The sequence below is a fragment of the Rattus norvegicus genome, chromosome 16 (assembly GCF_036323735.1).
Source record: "Rattus norvegicus strain BN/NHsdMcwi chromosome 16, GRCr8, whole genome shotgun sequence".
NCBI classification, from domain to species: Eukaryota; Metazoa; Chordata; class Mammalia; order Rodentia; family Muridae; genus Rattus; species Rattus norvegicus.
In genome coordinates, this window is record NC_086034.1 from 18,561,761 (window position 1) to 18,576,466 (window position 14,706).

At 47.2% G+C, this 14,706-nt stretch overlaps 1 long non-coding RNA gene across 1 annotated transcript; it reads left to right on the forward strand.

Moving 5' to 3' along the window:
* The first annotated feature begins 5,276 nt into the window (after positions 1–5,276).
* Positions 5,277–11,993, forward strand: LOC134482467 (uncharacterized). The gene is made up of 3 exons (XR_010058641.1): positions 5,277–9,154; positions 10,059–10,165; positions 10,509–11,993. It is a non-coding gene; the product is annotated as an uncharacterized LOC134482467 (long non-coding RNA).
* The last annotated feature ends 2,713 nt before the right edge of the window (positions 11,994–14,706 follow it).

Here is a 14,706-nt window from a genome sequence, read left to right on the forward strand (position 1 = left end):
TCCGCTGGCCACGCCCCTTCGAGGAGCTTACCGGAAGCACTGGAGACCCCGGCCGGAAGCGCCCCCTCCTCTCTACCCCTTCTGTCAATGCCCTCTAGGCTTTGGAAGACCATAGAGGGCTGAGCCTGACTCTGTACTAAGATGCCGTTATCCCTCCCAATTTTCATCCATTCATTTTTCATTCATTCATTTATTCGTTCACTCATCTCTCACTCAGCAATATTGTCCCCTGAAAAACTCATTCTATCACAGTGGTTCTACCCAGAACCAGAGTGTGATAGGTACTGCGACCTTCCTAAGGTAGGAATTTAACAGAGACACCTTTAGGATGTGTAGCAGTTTCCTAGGTGTGTGTGGTGGTCCAGGTCCAAGGGAGACAGACATTACAGTATGAGCACTGTTTCTGTCATTTTGGGAGAAAGGACATTTTGGAAGGGTAAAATCACCAAGCCTACTGAGAGAGAGCCCATCTGACATCCAGTCAGTTTATCTCTAGGTGACCCTGGAACTAGTTATCTTCCTGCCTCCACAGCTTCCCACACGCTGGGACAGCAGACAGCTTGGGACTCACTTGGGCTGCACACATATGGCTCCCATCCAGACCTGGAACATTTTCACCCCAAACTTGCATGTTTGTTTGTTTGTTTGTTTTTCAAGACAGGGTCTTTCTGTGTAGCCCTGGCTGTCTCAGAACTTGCTCTGTAGCCAAGGCTGGCTTCAAACTCAACAGAGATCTGCCTGTCTTTGCCTTTTGAGTGCTGGGATTAAAGGTGTGCACCACCACCGCCCAGTCCAATATCACTTCTTTCATGGACATCCATGTTAAGTATTTGAAATGCTGTTCATCCCAAGAAGGACCAGCTGGCTCCCCTCAAGAGTGAGCCTCCTGTCTGGGAAGTAAACAACTAAGACAGGTGCTTTGTCACTCCCAAGGAGGCTGAAGCAGAAGAATCAGTTCACAGTTAGCCTCAGCAACCTAGCAAATATGGGCTACATCAGGTCATATATCAAAAAGAAACAACAATCTAAAAAGACAAAGATTCATACCTTTAGCCTCACCTTTCTAGAGGCAGAGGCAAGAGGACCTCTGTGAGTTCAAGGCCAACACTGGTCTACATAGGGTTACATAGACTGTTTTAAAACAAACGAAAAAAGGGGCTGGGGATTTAGCTCAGTGGTAGAGCGCTTACCTAGGAAGCGCAAGGCCCTGGGTTCGGTCCCCAGCTCCGAAAAAAAAGAACCAAAAAAAAAAAAAAAAAAAGAAAAAAAAAAGCAAAAGGCACATCAGAACTGATGTGAAGCCTCAGGAAGCAGAATCAAGCCTGCTGCTGACTGAAGTTCTATCCGAGACTTGTCCAAGCCAACTTCCTCCTTGATCAGTGTGTGTAGCAACAGCCATGGCCTCAAGCCATGGTCTGAGGTTCCTGGATACTAGTTTCCCTGTCTTTTTGGCTCCAGTATCCTTCCCGAATTCTGACTCCTCCCACTTGGCTGGTCAGCCTGCAAAAGTTGATGGCTTGTGATTTCCTGTTGTTATAACGGAAACAGAACTGGGATTGATCCATCTCTGCCTGTGGCTAATTAAGATCAAGTGCAGGATGGGCTTGGCAGTGTGTGCAACATCCCTGACTCATCACAGAAGGCTGAGGGAGGATGACCTTGGAAAGTCTGAGGCCACCCTGGGCTACAGAGCAAGCCCCAAAACAGTTCAAAGCTAACCTGGAATAGAGAGTGAGTCCCAGGCAAGACTGGGTTAGTCCTTTAAAATCAACACAAGCGGGGTTGGGGATTTAGCTCAGTGGTAGAGCTCTATGGATGCACGAACATGTGTGGGCACTCAAACACTAAGAAATCTTTAAAAAAGAAGAGACAGGCGTGTTGACATGCATCTAATCCCAGCACACTGGAGAGGGGTAGAAGCAGGAAGATCTCTGAATGTGGTGAGCCCTGTCTACATATAAAGTTTTTGGCCAGTCGGGGATGCACAGTGAGATCTTACTACAATATCAGAGCTGGAAACTAGCAGGCTTTTTTTGCGGGGGGGGGGGGTTCTGTTTTGTACAGCGGACACAGTGGAGGCTTGAAAGTTCTTCAGACCAGACCGAACAGCCCATCCCCCATTCTCTGCCCATTCATTTGCTCAGTCTTTTCATGCAGAGTCCCTCGGGATTCGAACCCAGAAGGCCCTGGCTGAAGTTTGAGCTCTCCTGCTGCCTAAGGCTCTAACTGTTCTTTTTTCCCCACCTCTCTCTATATTCCACAGTGGCCTCAAAGTGACAAGTCTCTTGCCTCAGTCTCTCAGCTTAGGGCAGGACAGATGGCACCACTGCATTAGTAGTGAGTGTTGATGTCCTTATGTGGTCTCTGGGCCTGGAAGCTCCACACTACATTTCTGCCATGCGTCAGCTGGGGAAAGATTTGGTTGGGAGTCCCCGCACAGGGAGTACAAGCCTCCTGAGAGATGACTCAATGGTCAACTCCAAAATACTAGACTTGGGTCTCAGGTCACTCCTCACCTCCATCCATACCTAGATCCAGCCAGCTAATGGAGCAGTTGTCTGGTTCAAGGGAGGGGCAGGGGGAAGGAGGAAGTGATGGAGGAAGTTGTGAGCCCTTGGGCAGTCAGACTTTCTATTCTGCAACACTCCCAAGCTGTTTAGCCAGACATCCCTCTCTACCTCTGCAGCCAAGCCTGGGGCTCCACATGACCTAGCCACATCCCAGCCCCTTCCCCTAGTGGGTTCTAGGCTAGCATCCTATCCCTGAGTTGTAGCCGGTCTTTGCAACTTTGTGGGTTCTTTTCCCACCCTCTGTCCCCCAGTTTCACCCCATATCATTACACAGGAGAGAAAGAAGGATAGAGGGGAGAGAGACCACAGCATCTGATTCCTTTCCTTTTGTTTCTTGGAGTAACTAACAAACCGCAACCAAGCCCCTTGAACAACTTACAACCACCTATCCTATACCTATCATTAGCTGGCAAAACCACTCCGCTAGAACATGACATAAATCACTGCCGACTGCTGCAGCCAGTCCAAAGCAGCCCCTATATCCACACAGCTGGGGTCAAAATGAAAACACTTGGGCTGGAGAGATGGCTCATCCCTTGAGGGCTCTGACTGCTTTTCCAGAGGTCCTGAGTTCAACTCCCAGCAACCACATGGTGGCTCAAAACCATCCGTAATGAAATCTGATGCTCTCTTCTGGTGTGTCTGAAGATAGCCACGGTGTAGTTATAGATAGTAAATAAGCACATCTTTTAAAGAATGAATACACTTTCTTATATTTCTGTTGTTTTGAAGAAACCAAATTCCAAAATTATCACTGAGTCACGCCCCCAGCCACTCCCTGGATGAGTCTAGGCTGTCGCTCTTCCTCTGAACCATGCCCCCAGCCAGTCGCTAGAGGGTTTTAGGCAGACAAACTAGACTCCCCTGGAACTTACTCTTCGCATCTCCATCTCACAGCCATGGGCTGGCAGATGCGGGACACCAAGCTTAGCCCTGTTGAGCTTTGTGAGCCATTGCCATAGCTCTGACAGCGACCACAGACTTCTCCATTCCTTCTAACAACTCTTCTGCATTCCCCCACGACAACTCGGGAGCGCCCCACATCCCAGACTGAGCTTTTCCAATCCCAAAAGCCACCGTCAGCCTCAGGCAGCCTCTGGTGGCGCCCGCGGGAGCCCGGGCCACGCCCCCTACAGTTTGCACCAATCCTGTGCCTCTCTCTCTAACACGCCAGTCAGAGCCTTTTCTCTCAGGCACCGCCTTCCCACCCTTCACACTAGCTTCCCGGATCGCTTTCCCTCAGAGGGGTCAAGTCCTCTTTGCTCTTCCTCCCCACGCCCCTTTATCTCTACTCCGTCACGCTGTAATGGTTGATTGCTGAGCCCCTCACTCCTGTGGTTCAGATCCAGCTAGTGTTAAGTGCGCCAATTACATGCAAATGGCCAGCAGGGACAGTCAAAAGGACTCGGTTGGTTTGTTTTCGGTTTTGATTTTGGTATTGGGGGTGAGGGGGGATGTGTGTGCTTGTTCAAGACTGAGTATCAACATAGCTGTCCTGAAACTCACTATATTAGAGATCCGCCTGCCTCTGCCTCCTGAGTGCAGGGACTAAAGGTGTGGTTCACCATCGCCCAGTTTTACTTCCTTGTTTTTTGTTTTTAAGATTTATTTATTATATAGAAGTACACTGTAGCTGTCTTCAGACACACCAGAAGAGGGCATCAGATCTCATTACAGATGGTTGTGAGCCACCATGTGGTTGCTGGGATTTGAACTCGGGACCTCTGGTAGAACAGTCAGTGCTCTTAACCGCCGAGCTATCTCTCCAGCTCCTTGTTTTATTTTTTTTTTTAAAGATTTATTTATTTATTATGTATACAATGTTCTGCCTGCATGTACACCAGCAGGTCAGAAGAAGGCACCAGATCTCATTACAGATGGTTGTGAGCCACCATGTGGTTGCTGGGAATTGAACTCAGGACCTCTGGAAGAGCAGATAAGGCTCTTAACCACTGAGCCATCTCTCCAGCCCCCTATTTTTTAAATCTTAATGTTTGATAATCCATGAGCATTGATTATTTTTTAAGATTTATTTATGGTTTATGTGAGTGCTCTATCTGCAAGTTTGCTTGAATGACAGAAGAGGGCATTAGATCGCATTAGAGACGGTTGTGAACCCACACCACGTGGTTGATGGGAACTGAACTCAGAATCCCTAGAAAACGCTGAACCATCTCTTCTGACCTCTAGTCAGGAATTTTTTTTTTTTTTTTTTGGTTCTTTTTTTCAGAGCTGGGGACCGAACCCAGGGCCTTGTGCTTCCTAGGTAAGCGCTCTACCACTGAGCTAAATCCCCAGCCCCAGGAATTTTTTGACATGCGTAAACTTTGTAACACCTCAGAGCTTGAGGAGGCCTTTTCAGAACCTCCATCTAAACTGAGAACATCTGCCAAGGTGTGGCATGCTATTCAAGATGGCCTCTGGGGCTGGAGAGATGGCTCAGCAATTAAGAGCACTGACTGCTCTTCCAGAGGTCCTGAGTTCAATTCCCAGCAAACACATGGTGGCTCACAACCATCTGTAATGGGATCTGATGCTCTCTTCTGGTGTGCCTGAAGATAGCTACAACATCATATAAATAAAATAGTTCTTTAAGGGGTTGGGGATTTAGCTCAGTGATAGAGCGCTTGCCTAGGAAGCGCAAGGCCCTGGGTTCAGTCCCCAGCTCCGGGGGGGGGGGGGAGGGGGAGAGGGTCCCATTTTGCATTCTTCTTTAGTCTCCTCAGTGGCTAGTATGTCAAATGTATGCGTCCATCCACCCTGGGTACAAGAGACTGTGTGTGTATGAATGTGAGTCTGTGTGTGTATGTGTGCTCACACACAGGTACAAAACCACCCACATGCATGCCACAGCATGTTAGTGACAGAGCACTTTAGAAGTAAGTTCTCTTCTTCCACCCTGAGGGGACCCTGTGTTCTGATTCAGGTCCTCAGGCTTGATGCCAGGGACTTGTGCCAGCCAAGCCATTTTACTGGCTTCTTTTCGGTTTCTCTTTCTATTTTGTTTGAAGCCACATTTTATGTAGCTCAGGCTGACCTTGAACTACCGATCTCTCTGGCTTCCTAATGTTGGGGATACAGGCAAGTCCCACCACACCCCTCTCCGCTTGCCACTGCCCTCTGTGGGCCTCACAGAGTAATGGTGAGACCAGGAGATGTTAAAAGCCAGGAGAGAAAACAACTGACAGAAGGGAATGCGGATGGCCCAGGAGCTGGGGCCAGCAGTAGCACCCACGGATCCATGTCGGAGTCAGCTGAGACATAGTAGACAGAGCCCTAGGGCTTCAGAATTAATAGAAATCGACCTGATAAACAGTAAATATGAAGAAACAAGAATGGCATGACCCCTGTGAGTCCTGTGAGCACAACCAGGCTTCAGCAAAAGAAAACAAATGGAATATTCCTGAGAACATGGTTCATCACCATCAAGTCAACAGCGAGACACAAACGTGGCAGACCAGCTCTCCCAGCTCCCTGGCAGCAGGCACACGAGTGGTGAGAACAACCATACAAGTGAAATAAGTCACCTAAAGTCCCTGAGTCAGCTGTGCGTGGTGGAACACTGGGGAGGCCGAGGCAGGCAGGCTCACAACCATATGTCATGAGATCCAATGCCCGCTTCTGGTGTATCTGAAGACTGCTACAGTGTACTCTTAAAAAGTGTCATTTGTGCTGGGTGTGGTGGCACATGTCTATCATCTCAGATGGGAGGTGGAGGCAGGAGTAATTCAGGGACATCAACAGCTACATAGTGAAGTCAGAGCCAGCCTGGGCTACATGGGAAAGAATAAAAACTACAGCCAAGAAGTCAGAAGTTTAAAGATGCTCTCTCACCCCTAAAAAGCCCTAAATACCCAAATTCCAGACCCTGCTCTCGGCCAACGAGTAGGTTAAAGGTCACATTTCCTGAGCCTGCTCTCCCAGGAACTAGATAAAAGTGCTTAAGATAAAAGTGCCTTCCCTTAGGTACGTGATCCCAACCTGTTAGAGATAACAGAAAGACTTTCCCAGGAACCAGCTGACCCTGACTGTAAAGTTAGATTACAATCTTAAAAGCAATCTTGAGAGACAGGAAGCTTCTCCTTGTAATTTTTCACTGGTATTCTCCACATTTTCCAATGACAGCATCCCTAACCCCTTAGGTTATGGCTTCTTCCTTTAAATACTCCTCTCAGCTACTCAGGGTTGAACTCCTCTGCCCCTGCGTGGGATATGAGTCTCAACCCCAGTGCACTGGTTCCTATCGATAAACCTCATGTGATTACAGCAAGGAGAGTCTTACATGAGTTCTTGGCGGGGGAGGGGTTGCGTCATCCCAAGACTTGAGTGAGGGCCTCCCTGCTCTGGGGGTCTTTCATTTGGAGGATCGTCCGGGATCGGTGACCACCCTCGTCTCCGAAGACCCACTTGGAGGTGAGATAGCATCTGTGTCTTTGTGTATTCGTGCCGACTCAACTCTGGGTCTGTAGTTACTCGCAAATACTGGTGTTTGCAGTCGCTCTGTCTCAGGTAGAGGCAGAGGCTCGTCTCTCTGGAGAAGACGAGGGAATGTGAGTATTGGTAAATGTGCCAGGGACTCACTGACTGCGCTGCCCTGGGAAACATCCCAGGAGGTGAGGAGGGACCCAGGGATGCCTGGGAGATTCCCGTCTGGGGGCCGGTGAGGATTCCGTGATTCTCCTGGATTGGAGAAAAGACCAGCCCTCTCAGCCCTCCCAGCCCTCTGTATTTCCAGAGTGGTCTTTGTGTGTCTTAGGTCTTTGTTTTGTGTTACTTGTCACTTTGACGATGGGACTCTTCTGAGTTTGACTTTAGACCACTGGACTAAACTTAGGGCTAAAGCATACAATTTGTCAGTTAAGATTAAGAAAGGACCATGACAGACTTTTTGCTCCTCTGAGTGGCAGGCGTTTGATGTCGGCTGGCCTCCAGAGGGCACCTTTGACCATTATTTTTGATCTGCTCTCCTTCATCTGTCTTGTTGGGAAAGAGGAGTGATGTGAAATCCGCTCGTTTTCATCTGTCTTTGGTGAGCTCACAGAAACTCCTGTCTGAATCAGTTCAGCTTTGTGGTGATCTCTTGGCGGCCGCTTGTTTTTGTTTTTGTGCGCACTTCTGTTTTTGTCTGTTAATCTTTTGATTGTCTTTCTATGTGACTGAATGCTATTTGTCCTCTTCGGCGGACCTCTATTTTCTGGACTCTCTTCTTGTTTTCTCACCATCCCACTTGAGATGCTTGTTAGTAGCTGTTACAGGTCCTCTTTACCACTGAGGAAATACAGAATCCTACTAGAGGCCAGAAAGAATGTTCCAGACACAGATGGAAGGTCCTCACTCCTGCCTGTTGACTCCAATACGCCTGAAGGTAGGGAGTGTTACAAGTCTTTTACCAGGCTCTAATGGTGGGTCTCTGAGGGGCTGAAAAACGCATCAATCTGGATATAGTAAGAAAAAAATATATAAAAAAAAAGTTACAGAAACTTAAAGGGTTAAGCTAAGTTGCTGAGAGAGTTAGTGTAAGTTAGAGTTAGTGTAAGTTAGAGTTAGTGTAAGTTACAAAGAAAGTTAAAGTACAGTTCAGGTTAAAAAAAAAGAAGGCAAAAAGAGTAGGAAACTAGACAAAAAAAGGGACCAAAAAAAAAAAAAGCTAAAGAAACTTATACTGGCCACGGTAGTTAGAGAGACTAGGAAGACAGTACCTAGCAACAGAAGAGAATTCCTGGCTAAAGATCAGAGTGCCTTTTGTACTGACCAGGATAGAGAGGAAGCCCACCCAGTGTTTTGTGGATACAGGGGCCCAACACTCTGTGCTCCTTCACCGAAGTGGGCCAGTGTCCATCAAAAGACCTTGGGTACAGGGGGCTACCAATAACAAACAATACTTATGGACTACCTGAAGAACAGTGGACCTTGGCGTGGGCTGGGAAAACCACTAGTTCATGGTCATCCTTGACTGCCCCTATCCCTTGTTCATGAGAAATTTGCTCTCCAAAATGGCTTGCATGGGCTGAAATGGCTGGGTGAGGCCATATCAGCATATGTATACATATGTATACATATGGGTGTATACATATCTGCAGACTGTGTATGTGGACCTTAAGACCTGTCTCAGTGCACCAGTACCTGATGCTAGGAGATGTGTGGCTTAGTGCCTTTCTGCCTGGAACACACCACTCCTGCCAGCTGGGCACTAACAATTATCACCCAATCCAGGACTTAAACTGTGATAGAGTGGCTGATGTTTTGCCTTTGAATAGAATGTCCCAGAGGATGGGACCACTGGTCAGCTGACATGGACTAGATTCTCCACCGGTTGGGGGCAATCTGGCCACCTTGAGTCTCAAGTACTGGCAGAAGCCCATGGGTGGAGAGAAGACCTCTGCAACTGACCGATCAACTCATACTGAAAGCCGAGGCTACCTTGTCTACAGACCAGAACAGTTCTCTTCATAAAGGTCAGAGATGAGTGGGTGCTGCCATGGTGGACAACACAAACGTCATCTGGGATGGACAAACCTCTACCCCCAGCACATCAGCGCAGATGCCTTTGCCATCTCTTGGATGCCCTGATGAAGCCAGCAACTGTGAGTATTATTCATTGCCCAGGACATCAGGAGGGAAGAGATTCAGTGACATGGGGCAATAACAAAGCAGATCAAGTGGCTCGAGAAATGGCTATGCAGGAGCCTATACTGGTTAAAGGCCTGCGAGAGACAGCCACTGGGAACTGGGATTGGATTAAGGGATGGCCTCACTTAGAACGTACAACAGAAGAAAAGGCCCAAATTGCTTAGAAGAGAAAGGACAGGGGGCTGGAGAGATGGCTCAGTGTTTAAGAGCACCGACTGCTCTTCCAGAGGTCATGAGTTCAATTCCCAGCAACCACATGGTGGCTCACAACCATCTGTAATGGGATCAGATGCCCTCTTCTGGTGTGTCTGAAGACAGCGGCAGTGTACTCATATATAATAAATAAATAAATCTTTAAAAAAAAAAAAAGAGAAAGGACAATGGCACACTCGAGGGAAAAGCTATTCTCCCCAGAGAACAAACAAAAGACTCACTTTGCCAAATACACAAATAGACTCATTTAAGAGATAAAAAACTTATCCAAGTAGTTAAGATATATGTAACAGACTTTAAGATTTAGCCAGAGAGGGCTGGAGAGATGGCTCAGAGGTTAAGAGCACTGACTGTTCTTCCAGAGGTCCTGAGTTCAAATCCCAGCAACCACATGGTGGCTCACAATCATCTGTAATGAGATCTGATGCCCTCTTCTGGAGTGTCTGAAGACAGCTACAGTGTACTCACATAAAATAAATAAATTTAAAAAAAAAAAGATTTAGCTAGAGAGACAGTAAAAAGTATAAGATATGTCAGCAAGTAAATGCTTAAAAAACAGGGCAAAAAGACCTAAGAAGTTTAGTGAGAAGTCGAAGTAAACTTCATTGAGAAAATATGGTTACAAGTATCTTCTAATGTTTGTAGATACCTTTTCAGGATGAGTGGAAACTTTCCCCACCAAGCAAGAGACAGCCTAGGTAGTCATCAAGAAGATACTGGAAGAAATCTTCCCCCAGTTTGGAGTGCCCAAGGTAACCGGGTCAGACAAGGGCCCTGCTTTCTTGAAAGATAAGCCAGGGTGTGGCCAGGTATTTAGAGGTCAATTAAAAATTACATTGTATCTACAGACCTCAAAGTTCAGGACAAGTAAAATAAATAAATAGAACTCTAAAAGAGGCCCTGACTAAATTGACCATAGAGACTGGTGCAGACTTGGTGGCACTCCTTCCCTCTTGCTTTCTTCAGAGCAAGAAATACCCCTTCCAGATTCAGCCTTACCCCCCTTGAGATCTTATATGGGGCCTCAGCTCCTCTGACTGTATTAGAAGATGTTATTAAATCAACATGTCATAGTAATAATGATTTGTATGCCAGACTAAAAGACCTACAGGTGGTACAGAAAAAAGTTTGATCACAGCTGACAGCAGCCTATGCCCTGGGGACCCCTGAGACATCTCACCAGTTCCAGGTCGGAGACTCAGCTACATACGACGACACCGAGCCCAGACACTCGAGCCTCCCTGGAAAGGACCATACCTGGTGCTGCTGACCACCCTGACAGCCGTCAAGTCTCAGCCCTCACCAGCCGCATACTAGCTGTTGGGGCTGAGAGCTGGAACCTAGAGGGACACTTAGATCTTCGAAAAGCTCCCTAGACTTACACATCAGATAAGTGGATACATCAGAGACATGACTGGGAGGTTGCTATAATGCTCACTTGAGGAGTATGCTTTAGAAAAAAAAAATTTCATGTTTGCCCTGGGTTCCATCGAGATAGGTGTGAGAATAGGCTTGATTTCTATTACAAATGATGCACATTAGTACTCCTAACACTTCTTGGGACTGTGCCTCAGGGATCACAACCTGTATAAGTTTAGAGGTTCTAAAAGACAGTCATGACTTTTGTGTGTAGGTTCAGATAGTGTCCAGATTAGAATCCTGATGCTAAAGACTTTTTAGCTGACCTCCAAGAAACCCTAGCCTCCCTCTCAGAGGTAGTCCTTCAAAATAGTAAAAGATTAGACCTGATATTCCTTAAAGAAGGAGGTCTGTGTGCTACACTAGAGAAAAAAAATGTTGTTTCTACCTAGACCATTCTGGGGTTGTTTTATTCTTAAAAGACGGAAGATTATGCGCTGCTCTCAGAGAAAAGTGTTGTTTTTATAGAGACCACTCAGGTGTATACTAAAATTTAGTTTTATGATTAGAACTAGCCACTAGAAGAAGTGGGGAATGAAAGAATAAAAAATACAGCCAAGAAGTCAGAAGTTTAAAGATGCTCTCACCCCTAAAAAGCCCTAAATACCCAAATTCCAGACCCTGCTCTCGGCCAACGAGTAGGTTAAAGGTCACATTTCTTGAGCCTGCTCTCCCAGGGACTAGATAAAAGTGCTTAAGATAAAGTGCCTTCCCTTAGGTACGTGATCCCAACCTGTTAGAGATAACAGAAAGACTTTCCCAGGAACCAGCTGACCCTGACTGTAAAGTTAGATTACAATCTTAAAAGCAATCTTGAGAGACAGGAAGCTTCTCCTTGTGATTTTTTCACTGGTATTCTCCACATTTTCCAATGACAGCATCCCTAACCCCTTAGGTTGTGGCTTCTTCCTTTAAATATTCCTTCTCTCAGCTACTCAGGGTTGAACTCCTCTGCCCCTGCGTGGGATATGAGTCTCAACCCCAGTGCACTGGTTCCTATCGATAAACCTCATATGATTACAGCAAGGACGGTCTTTTGTGAGTTCTTGGGGTGGAGGGGGGTTCGAGTCATCCCAAGACTTGAGTGAGGGCCTCCCTGCTCTGGGAGTCTTTCACATGTCTGGAAAAGAAAAAGCAAGTTGTCACAGAAGCATGGGTTGGGCCAAGATTTTCTTTCTTTAATAAAGTTTTTTTTTTAAGATATTTATTTATTATGTAGTGTTCTGCCTGTACACCAGAAGAGGGCACCAAAACCTCACTACAGATGGTTGTGAGCCACCATGTGGTTGTTGGAATTGAACTCAGGACCTCTGGAAGAGCAGTCAGTGCTGTTAACCACTGAGCCCTCTCTCCAGCCCCAGGCCAAGATTTTTCAGAAGTTTTTTTTTTTTTTTTAATTGGTTTAGCCTTACATAAAAAAAGATAAAACTTTGCTTTAAGAAAAAAAAAAGCTTTCAGGTAAATGTGGGGATGTTTGCCTGTGACAGCATGCAGAGAATGGGAAGCTCCTGGTCAGCCTGGACTATACAGGGAGGCCTAGTCTCAAAGCAAAAAGACGATGAGACCTGCCTGCAGAGCCTGTAGGACGGGCCGGGAGGGAAAGGCAGATCCTTGCACAGTGAGGAACCCAAGCATGGCAAACACAGCACCTGCAGGTCCTGCCTCTCCCTTCCTCAAGCCACCAGGGGCTCTCCCTTCTTGCGCTACTTCCTTATGCCTGAATAAAACAAGGTCCAGCTATCAAAATTCATTATCTACACTAACTGACCTGACTGGTCAGGACTTACCAAATCACCCTAGCACAGAAGACTTCCCCTTTTCTCCTTAAAATCCACTTCTGCAGAAATACCTGCTTTGCACAATACAGAGACAGCCCTCTCCAATCCCCACCCCTGCTTGTCCCTGGGGGTAAATAAACGCCCTTTGTGCTGAGGATTTGATGTTTGTCCTCAGAGTGTATGGCCTGGTGCAGACAAGAGAAACCAGGGCTAGCAGGGAGTAAGCGTGAGGGCTGGGTGGGGTATCCTGCCTAGTTCGGAATGCACGGGGCAGAAGTTACTAAGGTGGAGACCACTCTGCCTGAAGACTGGGGAATAAAAGCAGGTACCCTGAGATCCCAGATTAACAGGTGTACTGCAGAAGGAGACAAAAGCAGAGGGGACACGTTGGTCAGTGGACCTCGAAGTCCAGAATACTCACAGCCTGTGGTGACAGGGTTGCCGTGACAGAAGCCTGAGGTCTTACCAACAGGTGGCCCTGCTGGGATTCTTCCCAGCCTCTAGGAGGGGAGACAGTTGGAGGGGAGGTCTGTTAAGGGTGGAGGCTGTCACCACTCAGGAGAAGTCAAAGGGGACATCTGCAAAACAGGAGGTGAAATGCCAACACCATTCTGCCCCTCTCCAGCTGGGTGGTCTTTGGCACGTGGTCTTAAACTGTGAGTTTACACCAAGGTTCCACTCAAGGTTAAGGCTGGGTCTGTGAATACCAACCTTTCCCCATACTCCTGTCTCTCCATTCTTTTCCCTGTGCCCGTTCAAGGTGTAGCTTGCACCCCAGGATCTGTCCTGCATCTTATAGAATGAATCTACCCCACTTCAGCCACCTGCAGAATACAGGCATGGAGCAATGTGTTCCAGCAGAGATGGACTGTGTCCTAGCCTGCCCATTGCACACCGTCAAGTTCATAAGCTGTTTATTTCGGGGTGGGGACTGTAAGATGAGCTTTCTGTAGCCAAGGCCATTTGTCATGAGCCTCCTAGCCCTCAGGCATGCACTACAACGCCCAATTTCTAAATCTTACCACTATCCTATGAGCCAGGGAGTGTTAATGCGACTGGGGAAACTGAGGGCCCACACTTGTATGCACCTGAGCGCAATGGAAGCCGAGGACCTAGAGGCACACATCTCAGATTGGCAAGCATTGCCGCTGAGCCAAAGAAAAGCGCTCGCCACCTAGTGGCCACTAATGGAAACACACTGCAGATATTGTTGCCTACAGTTAAGGGGCCTGGCCAAGTAAAGGACAGTCAGTGGCACAATTCTGATGAAATTCTATAAAGAAATAGTTACGTGGGTCTGTAGGTGGCACACTCCAGTATCCCAAGAATCAGGAAGAGGCAGGAGAATTACAGTGAGTTACAGGCTGGTTTGGGCTACACAAATCCTGTCTCAATAAACAGTAAAAACCAAAACAAAAGGGCTGGTGAGATGGCTCAGCGGTTAAGAGCACTGACAGCTACTCGGAAGAACAAAATAAATCTTTTCTTTAGATTTATTTTTTCCCACCCCTAGCCCCACTCCCTAGATTTATTTTTTAGTTATATGAGTACACCGTAGCTGTCTCCAGCCCAATAAAATAATCTTAAAAAAAAAAAAAACTGATGACAGATAAAAAGATAGATGGGGGTAGAGAGATAACGCAGTAGTTAAGAGCACTGACTGGGATTCGATTCCCAGCATTTACCTCACAACTCACAACCTTTAACACCAATTCGAGGGACTTAGGCCCTCTTAGGGTCTCCAAGGCACCAGACGTGCAGGTGGTGCAGGCGACACATCCACACACCTAAAATAATACAGCAATTTCTTAAAAAGATGGATAGGTGGATAGATGCACAGAGGATGGTGTAGAAAAAGGGAAGAAATGGCAGAGAGAGAGGGAAGGAGGGAGGGAGAGAGAGAAAGAGGAAAATCCCGGAGTCTAGCTAGAGACCACGATTAAGCCTACACTCCCAGGATCCTCTGAGCGCGATGATGGGGTCGGCCCCCGGAGAAAAGTGTGTAAGTTCGTCGCGCTCCCTCCTGGGAATTGTAGTCTCCGTGGAGAGAGGCGGGAATTATACGTAGCTGATCCGTAACCAATAACGAAGCTAAG